The following is a 14602-nucleotide window of genomic DNA, read 5'->3' on the forward strand; positions in this document are numbered from 1 at the left end:
TTATATTCATATATTTTATTCAAAGAAGAGCGCATTGCATATCTAAAATGCAAGTAGCTCTTAATTTATTTATCCAAGTACAGCATTAATAATTAGAAACTTTAAAATGTAAGACACTAGGATATAAAGTAGTAATTTTCTCTGTGTTTTTCAAAATAAAAACAAAAAATTATCATAAATGATGATTTTTCTATAGATAATATTATAATGGGATAAAAGAACAACACAATAATCTCTTAAAATTTCATTTTTTTAATTCAATAATTAGAGGTGAGAGATTCTAACCTTTGACCTAGCCAATAGTATATGTACGATTTAAATTAACTATATTTATGATAGTCTAAAAATTTACTTCTAGTGTGTGTATATATATTTATGCACATATGTATAAAGAAATTGACACAAAAAGAAGAGATACAATAATTTGAAAGAAAATTACTCAAATATGAATAATTTTGAGAGAATTTTTTTCCCTCTCCCTCACTTTTCCTGAGTTTCTCCTACATTCTTAACTTTTTTCTTTTTTAGATTACAAATAGGAGCTTCCTTTAATTTATAGTCAGAAAATACTTAAGTGCATTCCAGATAACACTTATCTTTGTGCATCCTACTAAATTATTCAATCATAATTTCTCATATGGGAAATTTTTCTTACATTTTTTAAAGGAAAGTTTTCAAAAATAGAAAAATAAGATAAACTATTTACACAAAATAACAAAATTTTAATATTTTTTTATAGAGGCCGATAGAAGTCTATCAGTGTTGATCAGTGATAGTTTATTATTGATAGACGCTGATAGAAGCCTATTAGTATCTATCAGTATCTATCAGTATTTTTTTTTTTTTTTGCTATTTCTGTAAATAGTTTGACATTTTTTCTATTTGTGAAAATTTTATTTTTTAAAAAATATTTTAATTTTTTTTCATGTGTGTGGTGAGTAATAGAATGTATAGAGATCAAATGCACCCAAGTATGACCCTTTATAGTTATGAGATACATCGAGCCCAAGTAGAATTTTTTTTTTTGTATATTCTAGCCAATATATACTTACCAAGAAATCACTAGAATTCTTGAGCCTAAAGAAAAAGGTATGATTTTTTTTTTTCTATTGAGATATTTATACAGTTAGGTCTCATGGTATGTTAGGGATAACAAACCCTCTAACATACTTGGTATGATATCATTCATTTTGGGTATAAGCCCTCATGACTTTGCTTTTCACTACAAGAATTTTTACCTATTCCGATATTTTTTTTTGCCGACGCATTCATTTTCGTTGGTATAGGCGTATTTATCTTGACAAAAATTTAATGTGTCGGCCAAAATAGAGTAACGTGCACATTTTAAAAAAAAAATTATGCGGACAAAAATTGAAACATTTTCCGATAAAAATATGTGTGGGAAAAAGTCTTTAAAAACCCCATATTCTCTTTTCGCCCCAATTTTTTTTCCTTTCTTTTCCTTTTTCCTTTCTCTCTCTCTTTTCCTCCTTCCTTTCTCTTCTTTTTTCCGGCCGACCCCCACTCCACCTTTTTTTTTTTCCGTTTTTCTTCTCTTTTCCAGTCAAACCCAGGTTTTCTTCTCTTTTTCGGCCAGCCCAACAAACCAGCGCCCACCCCCAGCTCCTCTGGCCACCAATGGAAACCCCCGTCCCCCAGCCACCGGCCCTCCGATCCCCTCCGTCCCCTCCCTTTCTTTTTCCTCCCCAGCCCTCCGTCCCTTTCCTTTCTTTTTCCCCAGCTCGAGCCCCCTCCTATTCCCCTCCCTTTTTCTTTTTCCCAGCCCCCTCCCCTCTATCCCTCCCTTTCTTTTTCCCCCACCTCCAGCCCCCTCCCCTTTTCCGTCCCCCAGCCCCCCTCCGACGACCCATCCATTTCTTTTTTTCTTTTTTTCTTCGATTTTTAGTCGCTCACCCTCCCTACCCATTTCGTTTCCCTTCCTTTAAGTCCCCCACCGATTAAAATCTCCTCTCATTTTCCTATTATTTTCCCTTTCTCCCTCCAATTTTTACTCAAACGGCCACCACTCAAATACTGAACGCCAACGCACGTTGTCACACATGACTATCACACGCACTGGTTGGTTCTTTTTCTCTTTCCTTTTTTCTAATAAATGTTATTCATAGATTGTATCTGTGTTATTATTCTGATAAATGGTTTTGTTTCAGATACGAATTAGGATATAGATTTGTTTATGAATGAAATCGTTACTCTATCTTTGGTTTGTATATGGATGGATATAATGAAGGATGAATTATTTATGTATTTTGGTTTTAATTTTGTACATGAGATTTATTTGTTAAGATTGAAATTTAATCTCTCCTTTTTATGGATATAATATGTTTTAAGTTTTATGAAATTGCTAAGGATGTTTAAAGAAAATTAACTAAATTTCACACTTTTTACTTGCTAGTGTTAAATCATCGATTGACCCAAAAAATTTAAGTTGATAGGTAAATGTAAATTTGATATCATATCATTTAAAAAAGCTCTAATAAAGAGTCGTTTTAAAAAAACTCTAGTAAAATTAGAAAATGGAAAACATTTGACCCTTTAGCTTTATTTATTTAGGTTTTATCAATAAAGGTCCACAATCGTAAATATTTGACCATTTTTCCTTACTAATGTTCTCGTCACATGCTTAATGTAGACTGACCATTTTCTAAAGTAAGAAGGAACACTAGAAATGTAGTGATTTCTCTATTGTTCTCATCATAAAAACCTAAATTTAGAGATAATGGAAAATCTCCTTCATATAGCCAAAACTTAGACATGCTTTATTCATTTGGTTCAACGATGAATAAGGATTGGATTAAGCTTAGAGATAGATTCTCAAGAGAGTACATCAACGGAGTTGCAAAATTCATGGAAGTGGCAAAGTGTCATGTAAATGGAGAGGGAAAAACGAGATGCCTGTGTAAACATTGTCAGAATTCAATGTCTCAAACATTAGATGGAGGAGAATGACATTTATTTGCTATGGAATATCTTCTTTATATAGTCAATGGATTTATCATGGAGAACCGATAAATTTAGCTCAATTTCAAAGAGTCAGGACACCTTTAGCTCCTTCAGCAGATGATGGATTAAGGGAAGAACCTATTGCACACAATGATGATGATGAGTTATTTAATCTTTTAAATGATTTGCAAAGACCGATGAGAGAAGGGGCATATGATGAAGATGAAGAAGACTTTGGAGATGAAATGCCTGAGAACATCGAACAAAGGGATACTTCAAACATTTTTTAGAAGTTGATGGATGAAGCACGTAACCCGTTGTACGCTAGTTGTACAAAATTTTCCTCATTGAACTTTTTGGTGACATTGATGCATATTAAGGTTCTCAATAACTGGAGTAACAAATCCTTCGATATGTTACTAGATTTGTTGAAAGATGCCTTTCCAACTGGTGCATGCATACCTAGTTCTTTTTATGAAGCCAAGAGGAAATTACGTGACCTAGGACTAGGATATGATTCTATTCGTGCTTGCAAGTATGACTGCATTTTATTTTGGAAAAGATATTCTAATTGTCAAAGTTGTCCAGTGTGTGGTGAGTCTTGATACAAAATAAAGGATGACAAGAATAAGAAAATCCTAAACAAAATTTTACGTCATTTTCCATTAATATCGAGGTTGAAGCGATTATTTTCATCAAAACACATTGCTTTTGAGATGCGATGGCATAAGGATAAACGAGTTGAAATCAATGGTGTGTTGCAACATCCAGCTGATGCTGAAGGGTGAAAATGTTTTGATACAGAGTTTCCTGAATTTGCTTTAGACCCAAGGAATGTTCGGTTAGCCTTAGCTTCCGATAGATTTAATCCATTTGGGAATATGAGTACTGCATATAGCATGTGGCCCATGATGCTTGTTCCTTAAAATTTTCCACCATGAAAGTGCTTAAAGGAATCTAATTTTTTTCATGTCTTTACTTATACCAGGATCAAAGCCTCCTGGAAAAGAAATTGATGTCTATTTATAACCACTGATTTAAGAGTTGAAAGAGTTATGGAACAATGGTGTGCACACTTACGATTGCAAGAGTGAGGGGTACTTTTAGTTTCGTGCATGTTTTTTGTAGACCATTAATGACTTTCCTACATATGGGGACTTGTTAGGATGGAGTACCAAATGTTATCAAGTATGTCTCATTTGTAAACAAGATAGATCGTCGTTTAAGATAAAAGGAAAAATCTCTTTCTTGGGTCATCGACGTTATCTTCCAGATAACCACAATTGGCGTAAGAGTAAACAACATGATGGTAAATTGGTGCATAGACCTCCACCCGTTGTAATGAATGGAGATGAGATCCTAGAATAAGTCAAGGCACTAAACTTTCCAGTACTAAGTAAGCATCCATCCAAACGAGATAAGAAAAGAAAAAGAACTATTAATTGGACAAAAAAAAGTATATTTTTTTAGCTCCCATACTGGTCTAAACTAATGTTACGACATAAGTTAGATGTCATGCATATTGAATAAAACATATGCGATAGCTTGCTTGAGACTTTGATGAATATTGAAGGAAAAATAAAAGATACAACAAATGCCCGTTTGGAACCTTGAAGATTTGAATACACAAAAGGACTTACATTTACAAAAAGAATGATTTAAATTTGTAAAACTACATGTAGTATATACTTTTACTACAAGTGGGAAGATAGATTTTTGTAAGTTCTTGAAATCAGTTAAGTTTCTTGATGGGTTTGCCTCAAATATATCACGATGTGTTAGTGCGAATGATGGAAAATTATGGGGATTAAGGATGCACGACTCTCATATTCTACTCCAACGACTTATTCCTATTGGTGTTTGAGTATACTTACGAAAGGATGTGTATACACCTATTGTGGAATTATGTAATTTTTTTCATGATTTATGTGCGATAGTAATATGCGTCATAGACTTGGACCGATTGTAATCAGATATTTTACTCATATTATGTAAGTTTGAAAAAAAAAATTTCACGGGCTTTTTTTAATGTAATGGCATCTTGCTGTTCACTTATCTTATGAAGCAAAGTTCGTTGGTCCAGTTACGTATAATTGGATGTACCCTATTGAGAGAAGCTTGTGAGCCTTGAAACAATACATAAGAAACAAAGCCCATCCCGAGGGTTCAATAGCAGAAGGATTTATCATGAAATAATCTTTGACTTTTTGTTCCATGTATCTATCTGGAATAGAAACTAGATTCAATAGGGACCATGTAATGATGATTCAATTCTCCATGGCCCAAGTTGTGGAGATTTTGATGTGTTTAGGCAAAATGTACGACTATTAGGGGGGTCAATTGCTAAAACGCTAACTAAAAATGAGAAAAGATTGACACATTGTTATGTATTGAACAACAGCTTTGAGATAACGTCTTATCATAGGTATGTTTCAGATCCTATATGTTTAGTTAATATCCTTAGTTTTTAAAGTCGATATTATATCTAATGTTAAATTTATGACTAGGGAACAATTGAGACTAATTCATACTCGATCAGGCACAACATTAGAATTATCTCAAAGGCATCAATCACAATTCCCTACTTGGTTCAAAGATCAAGTAAGTATCTTCAATTAGATATTTGAACATCAATAATGAGTTAAAAATATTGAGTTCCAATAATCCATTAAGTATTAATAGGTTTACTCATTGTATCAAAGAGGAGAAGCATTTGATGATCTTTACTCAATATCACCTGGTCCTTCTAATCAAGTATGCTCCTACAATGGTTGCATTGTCAATGGAGTTCGTTTTCACTGTATTGATCATGACAATAAAATACCAACTCAAAATAGTGACATCATGGTACTTGGAGAAACAGAAGGAGTTGAAAGTAATTACTATGGTATACTAGTTGATTTATTAGCAACGCCATTGGGACCACGACCCAAGACACAATTTCATTGCATTGTTCTAAGTGGAAGGATGTACCTAGTGATGTCACTGCCACTATAAAGGCTCGTTTATAGGTAAGTTTTATGCTTTTATTGTGTCAATCTCATATGTGTACGTATCATAACTTTTATTGAAAATGTAGACACATTTTACTGTAGATCTATCCTCGAATGTCATCAATAAGTACATAAATCAGAAAATACATAACTCATTTAGAGAATATAGATTAGAACTGTATAAGCACTATCGTAGCTTTGAGAATCCTATAATTGCTCATGAAAGTCCACCAAACAGGATAACAAATAAAGAAGATTAGAAGATTCTTTGTATTCGATCGGAGACTTTTGAATGGTAGGTAAATTTTATATGTTTGTTGTACTTATTGTATACATAAATTGCTTGTACTAATAAATTATAATTTGTGTAAGAAAAAAAGGAGAAGAACAAGAAGAGCAGAGAATATCTCAATTTCAACCATTATTGTGGGTTGAAATCCTTTCTTCAAGTGCAAAATGAATTGGTATGGTATGACGTAAATTCATTATTGTTTTGTTCATTTCCCATTAAATGTAAAGAATAATTTTTTTTTATTGAATTACAGACGATCGAGAAGGGTGAAAAAATAGGCCAAGTAGAATTGTTTTACAAAAGTCACTTCTCAGATAAGGATGGGTGGATAAGTGAAGCCACCAAAGAAGCATATATAAGTTATATTGTATCATATATGCGGAATTTTATATTAATACTTATATATATATAAGTTAAAAAAATATTATAAATATAGTTGACAATGTAAGAGAAGATTAGAAAGTTATCACAAGATGTGGTCGAATCAATAACGGAGGAAATTATTTGTGAACGGGTTTTGAGAAAACGATCAGGCCACACTAAAAGTCTTGGATGGAATCCAAAACCCCATTTAGCTACATCTTCCTCACAAATTGAGAAAGATATTGGGAATAAGTATGAAAAGCTTGAGGTAGAGGTGACAAGCTTAAAGGAAGAAAATGTCATGTTGAAGTCAATAGTTTTGGATTTTCAAGATTAATTGATTGGAATCACAAGATAGTTAGGTGCACAACAAAAGCAAGGAGATAGGCCTTCGAACAACTAGGTACGTTATGACAACTTTTAGTTCTTGGTTAGTAGATTTAGAAACTTAATTTGGTTGTTGTTGGCTTTCCTGTAGTTATGGTAGTCACTTCAAATACGAGTGTTATAGTGGATTTAGGAACTTCATTTGTTTGTTTTGTGGCTACTTACAGTTATGGTAGCCACTTTAAATATGTGTGTTTTAGTGTACTTGTTGCCACTTTGTGGTTTAAATGATGTTTAGGTGGAACTAGGACGCCTTTGTAGCTTGGGGGTGTTGTGATTGTTTTTTAGATTATCTAGAAGCCTAATTGTGCACTTTAAATTAACTTTATTCTTGGATTTACTTGTAAGGATCCAAGAGTTGAGTTATATGCTTTTAGGACTATCCAATAACGGGTTTAGCCTTGAAAGAAATTTAGGTAGATTTAGATGGGAAGGATTCACTTTGATGCTTTCTATGCATTTGTTGCTATTTGTGGTTTAAATGGCGTTTAGGTAGAACTAGGACACGTTCGTAGCTTGTTTGTGGTGTTCTGTTTTAATTATGAACATTGACATCTTATTTATAGCTTGAGAGAGGGATCATTCCTCATAACCATTTTAAACAGTTTGTTTTTCCTATTTCAGGTTGTTCGTGTAAATTCTTAAAGATCATTTTTTTGGAGATTGCAAAAATATTTTGTGAGATGATTACTTAGTTTAGTTTAGTATCTCACTTATTTTGGCTTATGGTATTTTGGCTTAAGGAAGATTAAACTTTTTTTGGTATAGGGGATTTGTAAGAAGTTAGAAAAGCTCAAATATAATTGTATATACAGTTTTTGTTCGTAAAATTTTATAGTTTGTGTATTGAATATTAGTCTTATTTTTAAATATATAAGTTTACTTTTGTTATATTTATTCTCAATTGATTTGTTTGAAGATTAATTTTTTTTTTTGTGCATAATTAGGTATTAAGGAAATAAAAAATTGGTTATTTAATTGTTACAGAAAATATATAAAATTATAAACAACTTATGCCGACACAAATAAACATGGGCAGAAATCTACATATTGAATTGAAATTTTGTTGTGTAGGACTATGCTTTTCCCGACGCAAGCAATTGTGTTGCCAAAAATAGTATTTATGCCGACGAAAATCATTTTCGTCGGGAGGAACTTCTCCCGACATGGATATGACGATGATTTTATCGACGCAAAAATATGCGTTGGCATAACGTATCTCGACATTTTTTTGCGTGGGGAAATGTGAAAATTCTTGTACTGTTTTCTTATACCAAAAAGTTATTGTACCATTAAAGATAGTTGTCTTTATTTATATACCATGAATCTTCCCTTTACCTTGCCAATGTGGGACCTTAATCGTACTATTCAACAATCCTCCCTTCGAACGAAGGACCACCAAAGTCTCTCCATCAAATAGTCATCCATCTGTATTTACTTTCAAGCATCCACCTTTAACTAGGTCAACTCCTCTTTTCCAGAGACCATTGTCTGTTCGGTTAGCTCTTTAACCACGAATCACAATAACTATGTCATTAAGACACGCCACTAAGTATAAGGGGCATGACTTTGAGACCACTTGTTAGAGATAATGAATCCTCCAACATATCTCTATAATGGTATGATATTGTCCATTTTAAATGTAAGCTTTAATGACTTTGATTTTGGTTTCAACCAAAGGATTTCATACCATTAGACATTGTTGTTCTCACTTATATATTATGCATCTTCTCCATACCTAGCCAATGTAAAACTTTGGTCGCACTCTAACATGGTAGAGAGCTTGTTCCCTTTAACTTTAACAATACATATTGTTATTGCAGATAGATGAAAACAACTTCAAGGTTGTTAGAAATAAGTTACATACAAGCTGTCTTTATATACATTTTGTAATTACATGTAAAAGTAAGAGAGTGAAAATTTACAGAGTGATCAAGAAAGGCTATCAAACTTATCTTGTAATAATCATTGTAACTCCCCTAATAAAAATCCCATCAGCTTCTCCATGGACGTAGGTTATCCTTGGCCGAACCACGTAAATCATCGTGTTCATCTTCTTCCCTGATCTTCTTTGCTCTATTGTGTATCGTTTAGCCATTGATCGTGTACCTCAGCACCTCTATCATGTAGACCATCGTCGACTTTGAACCCCATCGTCTAGACGATCTTCAGTAAAGCCTTCATCATCTAGACGACTCTTCCCTTATCATCTAGATGACTCCTTGTTTTACCTCCAATCGGCTAGACGACAGCAGCCTCCATCGTCCAGGCGATTTTCGGCAACCTCTCCCTCAGGTTCTCTCCTTCTTTTCTCTCGATTTTCTCTGCAACAAAGAAAAGAAAGGAATAGTCATTAGAGTTCTACAAATAATCAGAAGTGCACATCTCTAATCTCAACTGTCAAGGTGTAGGGTGGAGATTTTCTTCGCATAGATTGTGCTTTCAGCACACTGGTTTGAGTTTGCATTTTCACAAAGGTGGTATTCGATTTTCACCATAGGGTCTGGGTTCTTTAAGCCCAAAAGATCATTTATAGTTAAAAGAGTGCAGTGAATTCTCAGCCAATTTTACATATCAAGGCCAACAAGTGGTATCAGAGCCTGCAAGAAGACTTCAAGATTAGTCAAGATTCTAAAGAAGCAAAATCTTGGAGCTTTTCAGACAGAATTTGAATCAAATACGGCAGTAGAAAGGTATGACATTGAAAAATTTGATGGGAAAGGAGATTTTGGCTTGTGGAAAGCCAAATTCAAGGCCATCTTGGGACAACAAAGGGCACATAAGGCCCTAGAGGATCCAGCCAAACTGCAAATCACTGCAACTGAAGAAGAAAAAGAGAACATGGAGCTAATTGCTCATGAAACACTTGTTTTAAATTTGTTTTACAGTGTCCTAAGATAAGTGATCGACCAAGAGACAACATTTAAGATGTAGAGCAAGTTGAATGAGCTTTATGAGACTAAAAATCTGCCCAACAAGCTTTTCCTAAGGGAAAGGTTCTTTACTTTCAAGATGAGTGCTTCTAAATCCTTGACAAAGAATCTAGATGACTTCAAGAGGATAACTATTGAATTCAAGACTCAAGGAGAAGAGATTGGGGTTGATAATGAAGCCTTTGTGCTTTTTAACTCATTTTCGGATTCTTACAAAGATATAAAGACTGCCCTAAAATATGGGAGAGATTCCTTAACTATTGATATTATCATTTCAGCTTTTAAAATCAGAGAGATGAAGCTCCTAACTAGCAAGGAAAACAAGCCTAGTACAGAAGGCTTATTTTTCAAGGTTAAGTCAAAGAAGAACAATAAGGGAAAAGGAAAACAAAGCTCAACAAAAGAAAGGAAAGAAAAATCCAAGGTTAGATGTAAATATTGTAAAAAACTTGGACATCTAATCAATGATTGCAGAATTTTAAAGTGGAAGAATGAGCAGAAAAACAAGCAACCACGACCTCAATAGAAAGTCCAACCTAATCAGTCAGGTGAAGCCTCAGTTTGTGAGGACTCTAACTTCTATTCAGATGTTTTAGCTACCTCTAATTGAAAGGCAGAAGAAAAAACTAATAAGAACCTAGATTGGGTTCTAGATTCAGGGTGTTCTTTCCACATGACACCCCACAAAGACTGGTTCAGTACTTATAGAGAGTTGGATGGAGGTTCTGTCTACATGGGTAATAATAACTCATGTCCAATGGTTGGGATTGACTCTGTTTCACTGAAACTTGAAGATGGAACAGTCAAGCTATTGAGGAATGTCAGACATATGCCTAAGCTGAAGAGAAATCTAATTTCACTAGGCATGCTCGATTCTATTGGTTGTGAATACAGAGGAAAGGAAGGCTACTGTGAAGTTTTGAAGAATAGTAAGCCTATTCTCAAAGGAGTGAAGATTAATGGTGTATATGTTGTTCAAAGAGTTCAGAAAATTCACTCAGCTTTGATTGTGACTCAGAAGCAGCTTACTGAAGGAGATCTTTGGCACAAAAGACTCTCACACATCAGTGGCAAAGGTCTACAAGTTCTTGCCAATCAGGGAATTCTATCTCAAGGAGTTCATCAAAGCCTATTCTTTTGTGAACATTGTGTGATAGGGAAGGCTACAAGGCAGAGTTTTGTGAAGGCTCAGCACACAACCAAGGCCATCCTTGACTATATGCATTCGGACCTATGGGGTCCTTCACCTTTCCAATCCTTGAGTGGAGCCAGGTATTTCTTAACCTTTGTTGATGATTATTCTAGAAAGTGTTGGATCTATTTCCTTAAATCTAAGGATTTAGTACTTAAAAAATTCAAAGAATGGAAGATTATGGTTGAAAAATTATCTAATTTTCAAATTAATTGTCTAAGAACTGATAATGGGCTTGAGTACTATACAGAGGAGTTTAATGCTTTTTGTAGACAACATGGTATTACTAGACACAAGACAGTTAGGTATACACATCAGCAAAATGGGGTGGCAGAGAGATTGAATAGAACTATAATAGAGAGAGTAAAAAGCCTATTGTCAGATGCTATACTTCCTGAGAAATTTTGGGCAGAAGCAGCCTCATATACTATCTATACACTAAACAGATGCCCCCGTGCATCTCTCAACCTTTTAACCCCTGAAGAAAAGTGGACCAAATAGCCTCCTAGCTTAAATAACCTAAAGGTGTTTGGTTGCACTGACTTTGTTCATTAGAGTAAAGGGAAATTAGTTGCCAGAGCTGTGAAGTGTATGTTTTTGGGTTTTACAGAAGGTGTTAAGGGGTTTAGAATGTGGCACCCTACAGAGAAGAGATGTATCAACAACAGAGATGTTGTTTTCAGGGAGGATGAAATGTATATGCAGGGATCTAACTTTAATGTTATAGCACCTCAAATGAAGAATGATAAAATTGAGGTGGAGCAAGTTCTTAACCCTAGTTCTAATCCTTCAAACTCTGAATCACCCTTTGATCAACTACCTCATCTTGAAGAAGAAGTAGAAGATGCTATTACTGATCCCGAGCAAGAAGAACCAGATTTGAGAGGGTATAGCCTAGCTAGAGATAGGCAGGGAAAAACTATTGTGCCATCTTGAAGGTATGAAGACTACTTAGCTTTGAATGCTTCAGATTTATATAATGATTCAGAACCCTCAACCTTTGAAGAAGCAGTGAGTTGTCCTAAAGCTAAGTTGTGGATAGAAGCAATGAATGAAGAAGTTGATTCACTAGTAAGAAACAACACTTGGGGGTTGACACCTTTGCCAAAAGGATGTAAGCCAATTGCATCCAAATGGGTGTACAAATTGAAGGAAGGCTTCCCTAATGATCAAGGACCTAGATATAAAGCTAGGTTGGTAGCTAAGGGTTTTACATAGAGGCCGGGAGTTTATTTCAATGAGATTTTTTCTCCAGTGGTCAAGCAGACTTCTATCAGACTGTTATTGTCTATTGTGGCTCATAATAACCTAGAGCTGGAGCAAGTTGATGTCGAAACAAATTTTTTACATGGCTTCCTAGAGGAAGTTATCTATATGAGCCAATCTAAGGGGTATAAGGTCAGAGGGAAAGAAGACTATGTTTGCCTACTTAAAAAGTCTATCTATGGCCTTAAACAACCCCCTAGGTGCTGGAATAGAAGATTTAGTGATTTTATGTAGAAAACTGGCTTTAATAAAAGCTCTTATGATAGCTACGTTTACATAAACACTGATACCTATACTCATCCTATCTACTTGTTACTCTATGTGGATGACATGATTTTATCAGGAGCAACTATGAAAGAGTTAAATAAAGTCAAAGATTTACTCAAGTCAAAATTTGAAATGAAAGACATGCGCAATGCAACAAGAATACTAGGCATTGATATTATCAAAAACAGAAAAGCAAGTATTCTAAGTATTGATCAGTCACAGTATTGTCAGAAATTGCTAAAGAAGTATCACATGACAGAGGCTAAATCAGTATCTAGTCCTATTGCTAACCATTTCAAACTCTTAGTAGAGAATTCACCTAAAGAATTTGACATTGAACATCAGAAGGTAATGTCAAATGTCCCCTATTCCCAAGTTGTGGGAAGCTTAATGTATCTGATGGTGTCTACAAGACCAGACATTGCCTATGCTACAAGTCTGGTGAGTAAATATATGGCTAATTCAGGTGAAAGGCACTGGGAGGCAACTAAGTAGATAATGAGGTATCTTAAGGGTACTTCTAGTGCTAAACTAATGTACCAACAACTTCAAGACAAAGAACCAGAGCTAATTGGGTATGTTGACTCTGACTATGCTGGAGATCTAGACAAGAGAAGATCCTTATCAGGGTATATCTTCTTATATGGAAGGTGTGTCCTAAGCTTGAAGGCTATATTACAATCAGTAGTAGCCCTTTCTACTACTGAAGCAGAGTTTATTGCCCTTTTAGAGGTAGTAAAGAAAGGTTTATGGCTAAAGGGTCTCCTATGTGATTTTAGGATCAAACAGAATACAGTAAAATTTTTTTGTGACAATCAGAGCACCATACATTTATCTAAGCACCCTCAGTACCATAACAAAACTAAATATATAGATGTTAAATATCATTTCATTCGAGAACAGATAGAAGCAAAACAAGTTGAAGTTCTGAAAGTACATACCTCAGAGAATTCCTCCAACATGTTGACAAAGACAGTCACTCAACTCAAACTTCAGAAGTGCCTTGATATTATAGGGTTTGAGCTGAGAGACAAAGGTTAAAGAAGAAGACAGTCAGTTCAGAGAAGCTGAAGAAACACTTGAAGTTTATTTCAATGTGGAGACTGTTATTACAGATAGATGAAAACAACTTCAATGTTGTTAGAAATAAGTTACATACAAGTTGTCTTTATATACATTTTGTAATTAAGTGTAAAAGTAATAGAGTGAAAATTTACAGAGTGATCAAGAAAGGCTATCAAACTTATCTTGTAATAATCTTTGTAACTCCCCTAAAAAAAATCCCATCAGCTTCTCTGTGGACGTAGGCTATCCTTGGCCGAACCACGTAAATCATCGTGTTCATCTTCTTCCCTGATCTTCTTTTCTCTATCGTGTACTGTTTAGCCATCGATCATGTACCTCAGCACCTCTATCGTGTAGACAATCGTCGACTTTGAATCCCATTATCTAGACGATCTTCAGTAAAGCCTTCATTGTCTAGACGACTCTTTGCTTTGCCTCCAATTGGCTAGATGACAGCAGCCTCCATCGTCCATATGATTTCCGACAGCCTCTCCCTCAGGTTCTCTCCTTCTTTTCTCTCGGGTTTCTCTGCAACAAAGAAAAGAAAGGAATAGTCATTAGAGTTCTACAAATCATTAGAAGTGCACATCTCTATTCTCAACGGTCAAGGTGTAGGGTGGAGATTTTCTTCACACAGATTGTGCTTTCAGCACACTGGTTTGAGTTTGTGTTTTCACAAAGGTGGTATCCGGTTTTCACTATAGGGCCTGAGTTTGTTAAGCCCAAAAGATCATTTACAGTTAAAAAAGTGCATGAATTCTCAGCCCATTTTACATATCAAGCCCAACACATACCATACTAAGGATACTCTTTTTGAGCGAGTCTGACTTTGGGAAACATAAACTTTGTATACAAAGAATACTAACGGGTTATTACTTATTAA

At 34.8% G+C, this 14602-nt stretch overlaps 2 long non-coding RNA genes across 7 annotated transcripts; one reads left to right on the forward strand and one right to left on the reverse strand.

The window, feature by feature from the left end:
- The first annotated feature begins 1441 nt into the window (after positions 1-1441).
- On the forward strand, positions 1442-7887 carry LOC150034724 (uncharacterized). 6 transcript variants are annotated; one of them, XR_016531564.1, is made up of 5 exons: positions 1442-2079; positions 5469-5562; positions 5644-6418; positions 6500-7012; positions 7621-7887. It is a non-coding gene; the product is annotated as an uncharacterized LOC150034724 (long non-coding RNA). The 6 variants fall into 6 exon arrangements; XR_016531560.1 differs by having other exon boundaries at positions 5644-7012; XR_016531562.1 differs by lacking the exon at positions 1442-2079 and having other exon boundaries at positions 2086-5562.
- A 900-nt stretch (positions 7888-8787) lies between these two features.
- LOC150034725 (uncharacterized) lies at positions 8788-14584 on the reverse strand. Its single transcript, XR_016531565.1, has 2 exons — positions 13596-14584; positions 8788-9320 (listed from the first exon to the last, which is right to left on the reverse strand). It is a non-coding gene; the product is annotated as an uncharacterized LOC150034725 (long non-coding RNA).
- Positions 14585-14602: the final 18 nt, after the last annotated feature.

The sequence above is a fragment of the Benincasa hispida genome, chromosome 8, assembly GCF_027475165.1.
Source record: "Benincasa hispida cultivar pf3 chromosome 8, pf3_genome.v1.1, whole genome shotgun sequence".
Lineage (NCBI taxonomy): Eukaryota > Viridiplantae > Streptophyta > Magnoliopsida > Cucurbitales > Cucurbitaceae > Benincasa > Benincasa hispida.